This window comes from Artemia sp. Qi Xiang Cuo, chromosome 7 (genome assembly GCF_049724085.1).
Source record: "Artemia sp. Qi Xiang Cuo chromosome 7, ASM4972408v1, whole genome shotgun sequence".
Taxonomy (NCBI): Eukaryota; Metazoa; Arthropoda; class Branchiopoda; order Anostraca; family Artemiidae; genus Artemia; species Artemia sp. Qi Xiang Cuo.
Window position 1 is genome coordinate 33,326,278 of NC_142800.1, and position 10,465 is coordinate 33,336,742.

The 10,465-nt window shown below is 36.6% G+C and overlaps 1 protein-coding gene and 1 long non-coding RNA gene across 2 annotated transcripts in view; one reads left to right on the plus strand and one right to left on the minus strand.

The window, feature by feature from the left end:
* Positions 1–8,504, minus strand: part of LOC148950183 (uncharacterized) — an 89,293-nt gene extending 80,789 nt beyond the window's left edge. Inside the window, exon 1 of the long non-coding RNA XR_016141991.1 lies at positions 8,368–8,504. This is a non-coding gene — a long non-coding RNA (uncharacterized LOC148950183). The remainder of the gene's footprint in view (positions 1–8,367) is intronic.
* Positions 1–10,465, plus strand: part of LOC148950179 (uncharacterized) — a 555,619-nt gene that overhangs the window by 447,657 nt on the left and 97,497 nt on the right. The gene's annotated exons all lie outside the window — the stretch shown is intronic.

Genomic DNA, 10,465 nt, shown 5'->3' on the forward strand with positions numbered 1-10,465 from the left:
CCTTTTTATGCATCGGATTTTAGGGGAAAATCTTTAATATTCTTCCATAATAAGGCACGTAAGGACCTTCAAACCTCAAATAACCCTCAAATAACCAAATCTTGCGACTTAGCTCGTATTTTCAGATATTCTAATTTTCATTCTTATGCTTATTGTTCCCAAATTTGGACCAAGCCCCCCCCCACCCAGACAAATTGTTCCACACCTTATTACTGTAAGCACCTGCCCTAAATATTTGGCTATAAACTCAAAGGATTTAATTGCACAACTTATTATCATAACTATTATGTTATAGCTTTCACGTTAAGCTTTTGATTTCTTCGTTACCAATCAATTCGCGAGTACATAATACCTCAACTTTCGTTGCTATAACAAAATAATAAGACTGCGAAGATACAAACTTCACATAGAGTTGCTATTAATAAAACCCGTTTCATTAGCATGAAGCCAGCATTTATTCAACCAGTTCTTTATAGCTAAAAAATTATTGCTAAAGGCAGTCGTATAAAGATTCTTGGCCCGTTTATTAGCAAATACTATCGACTTTTACTTTGCGCAATAGACAAAACACGGAAGAATATCGAGGCTACTTAAACCAATCTGTATACGTGTGTATATATTACAAGATTGGATTGTAGTGTACCCATCATCTGACCGAAAAAATATTCATGGTTGTGTTGATAGTTATTCATGGGAGTATATATATATTGCAATTCACTAAGTCTTAGTTTTAAAACAACAATGTTGGCTTAAAGAAGAATTTAATGGTCAGCAATTTTGAAGCCACTGTTTAGGATTACTCTTTTTTTTATCCGGGAAAATGCTTGCCAATTATTAATTCCATAAAGGCCTTTGATGCTAAAGCCTAGATCATTTTAAATATCAAGGGATCACCCACTTTCCGTCACCTGGTTCTAAAGGACTTTTCTAGGCTTTCTAAGATTCTAAAGATTTTCTAAAGACTTTTCTAAAGGTTCTAAAGGACTGGGACGGCATTTTTCCCACCACGTGTCGTACTTCACATCACTCTTGAGCATACTTTCGACACCTCTCCTCGCGTCATGTGTTCTTCCACTATACGTGACACGTGCCACATAGTGTCCATAATTTGGGCAATTTGGAATGAACTAAATTTGGTTTCTAAAGGACTTATTTATTGGCTCTGAAGTCGCATCTTTGTTACCTAAATAGTATTTTTACTAGTAATATTGCCATTTAAATCTACTTACATTCTTTTTGAAACATGCATTCCTGTTATAGAGTACCGATCATGAGTGTGAATCAAGCATTTCACGGGAAACTTGGGTCTCCTATGCTTTGACGTGTTCGCTTAAGGATTATTTTCCTGCGCAATTTTTAGTATGTAATTTTTCTGCTTTCCTGCGTTTTTCATATATCAGCAAAGAAAGACAATTTTGATATCATTCCATAGCTGGCATTCAACTCTATCCATCTGCCGAATTATATTTTTGAAATATATTGGACATGTGGTCATGTACTTTGAACCATGAGACTTTTGTGGCAACCAGTGGCTTACGGAAAATTCTGCTGAATCCGAAACGCCGTGCTGCAGCCATTTAAACATTCCAATCTTGTAAATGTGAACAATTAGGACAGAAAAAGCTACCGGGTGTCTGTGGTCATGTACTTGAACTATGAGACTATTGTGGCAACCAGTGGCTTACGGAAAATTCTGCTGAATCCGAAACGCCATTTACGGATTTTTTTACGGAAAATTTCTGATGTTTAACAAACTATAAAAAGGAGCTAGTGGAAACACTGCCAACTAGTCCTCTAAAAGCAATAGTTCTCAGTTCAATTTTATGACACAGGGTTGGGGAAGAAGAGCAGAAAGCTGAACAGTACTTATGTATTATACCGCAAACACTCAAGAAGTGAAGTTAGTTTAATTCCAAAGAAAAATACCAAAACATGATGAAAATATAAGACTTTAGAAACAAATTTGGGCTATATATTTGCACTCTAGGGGGATGGGAGTAACCTAACCTAAACCCACCCCCTAATGTGCAAATATATAGCCCAAATTATATAATTCGAATGTATTCTGTCACCTGCCACTTGTTTTCCACTAAACATAACCTAATTGTTTCTCGATACAGACAGATAAAATAGGTTTGTTCTCGAGTTTTACACAGCGTAAACTTGAGTGTTGGCGGTATAATACACAAGTACCAACTCAACACCAAGTTTAAAAGCTCTAGTATACTTTTCCAGGACCAAACTAGGAATGAGAGAGATTAAGTCTTGGGAATGATTAAGACCGGCTGCATGTCTGACTTGTTTCAAGCAGATAATCAGGTTTGTTAGTCGTTCAACTGCTAGGTTTGCTACTTTAGGTCCATCCATTGTTCCATGCTGGCTCAACTTCAAACGACCTGTTTCTCATAATTACGACTTTCATTGTTGTAACAGTAGTCAATTCCTAGTTGCTAATCGTTAGTTATAGAATTGGATATTGTTCAAGATTTCGCATTTCGTCTCGAAGAATGACTGAATTCCAGGAAGTTCATGTTCGTTCGTCATATAGGAGAAATGACAGCGAAGCTTTATATGAGCATTTAACCTTTCTTCCAATTCCAGGAACTGAATTTTATTGACTTTTAGAGCAATATTTACAGAAAATATTACAGAAAATTCCGTGGATGGAAGGGCACACAGCCCTTCACACAATTTACAATATGAGAGGGACTGACACTTCCATGACCCCTCTAAGTAATAATAGTACTTGTGTATTATCCTTATGCTCACTGAAGAAGTGTTCGCTCTGTTTGATCGGAGAAAAACCCGTTCGTCTGTCTGAAATCGTTTTAATTAGCTTAGTCTTAGTGAGAAAAAATACAATGCAGGTATATTTCAATTAAATATTTAATATATGGAGGTGGTTAGGTTAGGTTTTTCATATAATGCATTCCAGACGGCCTGTTTTCCATAATTTTGTTACCAAAGTCTTATATTTTCATCATATTTTGGTATATTTCACTATGATTAACTACAAGGCCGTATCCAGGGGGGGGGGGGGGTACCCGGTTTGAACCCCCCCCCCGAAATTTTTGACCGAGTCGAAATAGTCGAAAATTAGTAAAACCTAGGTAAAAATCAGTAAAATTAGTCAAAAACTGAGTCAAAAATTAGTAACCCCCCTCCCCGAAAAAGTTAAAAATTAGTAAACCCCCCCCCCAAAAAAAAATCCTGGATCCGCCCTTGATTAACTAACCTCACTTCTTGCGTGTGACAAGTACCGTACTAGTTAACACACTAAGTTCTGGTTGATCACATATGAGCCTTCCACCATTTATCAAGGGTGGGGGGATTCAACCTCCATATACATGCATAAAAATTGAAAAGAGATATGTATGTCATATACTATATTTACCTTATTAGATGTTTACACCAAAGGGAAACAAAATGTGTTCTGGCGATAGAAAAATGCTAATCTTATTGTCATTTAATTGTAAGATTATGGTACATAAAATAGCTGTTTCAAATTTTAGATTTCGAACTTACTTTGGCATTCCATTCTACTATCATTTAATTTAAAATATTCTATGTTTTCAATAGAAGGATAGCTAAAATTTTGGATTATATCATTTTTGGTATCGTGAAAATTAACCCTTTAATTTCTTTTCTTTTTCTTGTCACTGAGTTTGCAACTTAAAGTTAGTATAGAAAATTAAATAATTGTAAAGTAATTAATGTCAATAAAACCTAGCGAATTCCAAAAACACTAATTAATTTTCTTAATTATGTCTCAGAGACAAGAAACTGTAAAGATTTTAATCCAGACAAGTAGTGAGCGAGAGCCAAAAAAATAAATAAAAACAAAGGTTAAGTGCTCGAGATTCAGATGAGGGCTATGTAAAACCCTTTGAACTGAAATGATTCTGAACAAGCTTGTTTCAATAAACGAAGCATTAGTAAACTTGACAAACTGTTTCAAAGGTAATGACTGAATCTAGTATGACTGTCGCAACCAGATAAGAGAAATGTGCCATTTTCGTAAATTTAAACGAGTGAAAAATGAAAAACTTGCTGGCCACCTTGCTTTCCTCAATCACCTGTTAGGTTCTCTAGTGTATAGGCTATCAATAAAACTAGTTCAAAATGATTAGGATACATTTATATCTAGGATGTTGAAATTCAACGGCTAAATCGTCTCAATGTTAAAATATAATCGAGGGTTTCTACCACTCTAACGCACGATCTGTAGAATATGTTAGAGCGGGTCATAGAAACCCGCGTGCAAGGCCGTATCCAGGGGGGGTACTGGGTCTGAATACCTCCCCTAAATTTGTGTCCGAGTCGTAAAAAAGTAACAAAATGCATATAAACAAGTTTGTAATGCATTTTGTAATTTTTTTATACCCTTCCCCTCCCACGAAATCCTGGGAAACCCATGCCCGCATGTATACGTTATTCAAGGTAATAGTAGAATGTCCTGTTGTGAACAAACCCCTATAATATCAAAATTCTTAATTCAGTAAATTTTGAAGAAATTGTATTTATTAATTGCAGACTCGCTTCTAGTCTAACAGCATCCCATCACATAATGCCCGAATAGAGCCATAACCTATATACTTTTTTTTTAAATGGCATTATGAACCAACTGTTGATGAGAAATAAGTGCAAAAATAATGAAAACCTACTAAATCAGAAATTTTTCGGATATAGCCCGGGACCTATTCAGGCCTTAGGGGCAGGGGAGATGGGATGCAGTAAAACTGGAAGTAACTAAAAATCCACAAATTTAATTTCTTCTGAATACAACAAAGTAAGAATTCTATCACTATAGTACTTAGTTCAGAACTGATATAAACTTCACTGTTATCGTTCCGAAAATACGGAGCTTCCATCTTCAGTTTTCTTTGTTACAAAAATTTGTTGCGATAAATTAATGCCAAGTGTGAAATAAAAATCTTTTCCCAAGCCGGCAAATTGGGGAATCGGGCTGCCTTTTAAAGAAGTTATCGGGTTATCTCATCGCAAGCAAATATTTGTAGCATATGGGAAATAGGTAATCAACCCGAGGCGAGGAGACCTTTCAGTTGGCGATTCACCTGTTCAAGACAAAAGACTAAGTAAATAAAAGTGGAGATTTTACGGTTTCATAAAATTACAAAAAGGCCGCCAAATAAACGAATAAACCCACTTCAGACGTGAGCAAGTTCTCACAGATAGTTGACTTCCTGTCGTCTATTATGCAGACAGAGTTGTCAGTATTCCTACATCTTTCCCGAATCTAAAATCCAAGCTAAAATCTTCGTCCAGAAAAGCTGAAACAAGCCAGGAGCCCAAAATAGGTTCTACGAATATGCAAGTCGTACTTGACTTAAGTAAACAATACTTAAAAGTAAGTAAGTAATAGAATAATTAATAGTAAGCGAGTAAACTTTATCTGAACTGTAATTTTAGGTCGACTTAATACCTTCAAATTTGTTGTTTGGGTTTTTGTGAACTAGCGATTTTTTTATGGAATGAAATCAATCAACCTAAGAAGCAGACTTTAAAGTTTATTTGTTTTCCAATCAAACGTAGCGACTTTTATCTGTTTTTTAATATTGTAGACTTCTTTAATTTCGTTAGATCTTCAAAAACAGGTGAATAATACAGACAGTTTAGAAAACCACAGGGAAAATATAGACTTGGTCAAGGGACCAAGTCTGGGGCCTTTTCCCTTTCCTCTTTGGCCAATAGTGCCCAAATAAGACGTATTTTATTCCATCTTTTCAGTATGATTTCCAGGATTCCTTTAACTCAAAGACCTGGATTAAGATATATTGACCTCGATTTCTGCGTATATGCCCATCTATAGGGTTCCAAGGCCCCAAGGGTCTAAAAAATCGTCTCATGTGAAATTCTTAATGAGAGGCTTTAATCTATCTTCGGATCAGCTCTGTTCAATTTATCTGTAAGTGACTGTCCAACGTTTATTCAGAATCACTTTATTCGGTTGGCTGATGATTTAAAGCTATTTCCCTCTATTTATCCAACTGACAACATCCTCCAGCGTTATGTTAACTTGCTTTGTCAATTAGAATTTGACCCAAAAAATTTCGAGATTCTCCATTTGGGCCATAAAAACACTCACCCTTCCTATCAAGGCCGTATCCAGGGGGGGGGGGGGGGTTACCCGGTTTGAACCTCCCCCCGAAATTTTTGACCGAGTCGAAAATTAGTAAAACCTTAGTAAAAATTAGTCGAAAACCGAGTCGATAATTAGTAAACCCCCCCCCCGAACAAAAATCCTGGATCCGCCCTTGCTTCCTACCATATTCCGATCACGGTCAGTATCTGCAAGTTTTTAAGAGTAGCAGTTATGAGGAAGTATCTTGGAATTACAATTGACGACAAGCTGAAATATTATACACACAATGAACTGCAATTAAAGCTAATAGAACCTTGTGTTAAATCTAGGCTGCAATTAGCTCCAGAAAATCAGCAACAATTAAAAAAAAAACTCCGCACTATTCTTGTCCATTCCCATCTGGAATATGGTATTTTAACTACTTCACTTTATTTGACGATTAATGGTTGTAATTTGTGGTAAATATTTCGCAGTTCACATTATTGACTTACGAATAAAGTAAAAATACGACTCGATGCCTTTTTTTTATGCTCTTTCCCAATATAATAATCATTTTTGCCACAAATGAATTTCACTCCCACCCTATATACAACAATTCTGGGTATATATTTGCACATTAGGGGGGGGGGGAACAAGTTTATTTCTGATGCAAATGAGAGGTAAGTTTAAAATTTACTTCCACTCCCCTAATGTGCAAATATATACCCTGAATTGGTATACATAGGGGTGGGGGCAAAATTATTTCCGACAAAAATGATTACTATATTTGGAAAGATCATAAAAAAAAGCATCGAGTCGTATGTGTACTTTATTCGTAAGTCAATAATATGAACTGCGAAATATTTACCTAATTTGTTTGAGGGTGTCCAAAGAAAAGCCGCCAAAATACCAATGCACCTAAAACCCCTACTCTATAAAGATTGCTTTAAAAGGCCCAAGCTCCCAAGCACCAATGAAACCGAGGTGAAGTGGTTCAAAGAAAATCTTTGCCTTCCAGCCATATTTCGTCCCCCCAATGCTACTATGACTCAAGGTCACTAAAAAGATTGAACAGCAAACCAGTACTATAGTTCTAGAGTCCCCCATCTTCCTATTTAATTTGTTCAATAGCCTATTAGCCTGAAAAAGCCTATCTAAAAAACTAATATCTGCAGACATAATTGAAAGTACAAGATTGGGATTGACAGAGATTGGTCGTTGCTCAGCCAATTTGTCTTCTAGCACAATTAGCCTAATTTCTACAAGATATGTACAGATTTTTGAACCATATATCGCAGAAGAGAAAGTTAAATTTGGAAGGTAGTTGAGTTAGAGGAGGCAAGCTCCCCAGCCGTGAGTCTTGAGAGCTTATGGTTAAATAGCCTAAATGCCCACATGACGTCCAAATTCCAGATGCCAGTTGAGGCAGAAAGCATCTGGTACTGCTGCAAGTTCAAGTACAAGCAAGATGGTTAGAGGTAGATACTTAAAGACCTTATTGTGGTATAATTTAGGCGCTGCACCCATTCCAGAAATTCCACTAATATAGGCCTAGGCCTAATAACCCAACTCACCTAGCCTACTTTCAATTCAGGCTACAGGAAATAATTTTGTTAATAGTTTTGACTCTATTGCTTGGTAGGCTGCAAATATTTCTGACAAAAAAATCTCCAATTACCTCTTAGGCTACTAAAAATTAAGGTACTTGGGCATTATATGGGCCTTTCAGAAAAGTCAAGTTTGGTTAATGCTAATGAAATAAAATGAAATAGGATGAATAGGCCTATATAATAGTTTAGAAACAAATTTGGGCTAGCCTGTATAGCCTATTTGCCCATTGGGAGGGGGGGGGCAAATGTTAGCATATATTAAATGCGTAACCTTACCTGGCCTAGGTACCTTCCCCCCCCCCCTCCTCAAACCCCAAAAACAACAGTTCTAATAGCCTACCGTATACGCAATAAAAACCATGCTATCAGTGTATTATTCTATAGCGGTTAACCCGTCGAAAACAGGTTTTTCGTGACTGGTTTCCTTGTAAAGGCCCATATAGTGCCCAAGTACCAAAATTAATAGGCCTAGACCAAGCCTGTAGCCTACTGCAGTTTTATCATATCCTTTTCACTAAATAGCCCAACACAAGAAGCTTTTCGATGATTCCTCACCCAAACGACAGGGGTAGGCTATAAAACAGATCTGGGTCAATGTCACGGATGAACTTGGGTTAGCCTATCCACAGCCATCCAAGAAAAAAAGATTTAGAACAAGTTAAAAATTCAACAAACCTTGAAAATAGACGAAAGCTAGTAATGCCAAAGCTCTCCACTTCATTGCTGGCAAATCCAACTTCATTCGACTAGAAAACAAGCCTTCTTGAAAATTCTAATACTAACAATTCAAATTCAACTGGTAACTTATCATTCAGTTCGAATTCAAAACTAGAACTAGTTTGGCTAGATTTCTTTAGCGCTTTTTCCTCCTACTCCGCCTTCGGCATATCGCATGCGCCATTGCGTCATTTACTGCCCGGAAAAAAATGTGAAATAGGTATTGTGGGCTGTAAAATAACTTTGATAAATAAATTTTCTAGGAATCTTGGATTTACAGTTTTAAATTATGGGAAAAAAATATGAAAATCAAAAAGTATGCGAAAACCCCATCTATTTATCAGGGTAAAAACTCCTTGGCTAAACTTAACTACTATGACCACTAATAACTGGTAGAGATACAGGCTCAATTGGGCACAAATCTACGCTCTGAAGGGGTCTGGATTTTCGATATTCGTAAAGTGCACTTAAAAACTATACTAAAGGAAAAAATATTTTTTGAGAATAAATCCGATGCTCACAAACCCACTAAGATCAACTCTTATCCCTGTCAATGCTCTCGGGTTGTGTACTTAATATCATATGCAAGGAAGTTATGAGGACGACAGGGGGACTAAGCCACTCCAGTCCTACCTGTCACGCTCGCATGGGAGTTTTCGTTTGGGGAATGAAGATACTAAAAAATGAATAGACAAAAATATTCATCTAAAAGCAGTGGCGGTTCTGGGCTAGGGTTGGCAGCTGCCCCCCAGTTTTTATAATATCTGACATTAATTGCTTTTATTTTGTATTTTTGACGCTACTATGGAGTACCTTGTCCCCCCACCAGATTATTAGGCTGAAACCACTACTGTGTAAAATCTTATCATGATAATAAACGGTAAAATTAGCAACTACTGTATAGCTTAATGAACAATAGAGTAGCCTAACCTTACAGAGTTATCACATTGAACCGTGAAGAAGAATAAGCGAAACTGCCTAGATAAATCAGACAACGCTTTTCCTGCTACTAATACTACTACTACTAACAACTCACTGCAGCGCAAAGCCGCTTGATCAAACATAGCTACGCAAGGTCCTCCCAAATCCCAGTCTTTTCAAAATCTCCCTTTTTACACCCTCCTAGGAAGTTGAAATTTCCATTAAATCTTTCCTTACGACATCCTCCCACCCCAACCGGGGACGACCTGCTTTTCGTTCGGTCCTAGACTGTTGGCTGACAAGGAAAATCTTTGTCAATCTGTCATCCTTCACCGCATAACGTGCCTTAGCCATCACAACCTTTCTGTCATTATAGCAGTAGAAAGTGCGATTGGACCATATTTTTCGTACAGCCTACTGTTTAAGATACGGTCAGTCAGTGGGATAACCAAAACAATCCGTAGATAACCGAAGTAATTTCTCTCGAAAACATCAGATCTAGCTCCTTCGTTTTTCGGCTTCAAAACCAATCTTGACTATCATCTGCTAAAATAAAAAATTAACAATCTGTTAATTCCTGAGACAAACGCGCCTTCAGAGGAAAGCTAAATCTTCTTAAGTTGTTTGGCACCATATGTTCTAGCTTATTTTTTGCAGATTTTCAGCCACATTTATTCTTTTTTTTTCTTTTTCGTTATTTTGTAAGTTTCCACTATCATATATGGTTCATATTATCGTATAATTTGCACAAGAGTCAATAAGCACATCTTACCCATTGGTTGCATTATCGACACATTTTGAAATGGCTGCAGTAGCTCAAAATAGGTTTTAGTGCTAGATTCGTAAGTTTTACTGGAGAGTGAAAAAAACACCGATTATAATTGTCTTTGGTGACTCGTGACAGTTGGCAATTGTTCGAATAAAAACCGGAGTTCTCCAAGGACAGTGAGAACGAATTCAAGTGAGTCCAAAACCTACACAACCAAATAAAAAAAATTCTTTTAAATGTTTCCACTATTATAAATTAAAAAATCAAAAATTAATTAAGGTTTTATTAATGAATATTAGCATATGTATATTAAACTGACAATGCACCGATGCACGTTCATATGTTTTTTCTTCAGTAAAGTGCAAA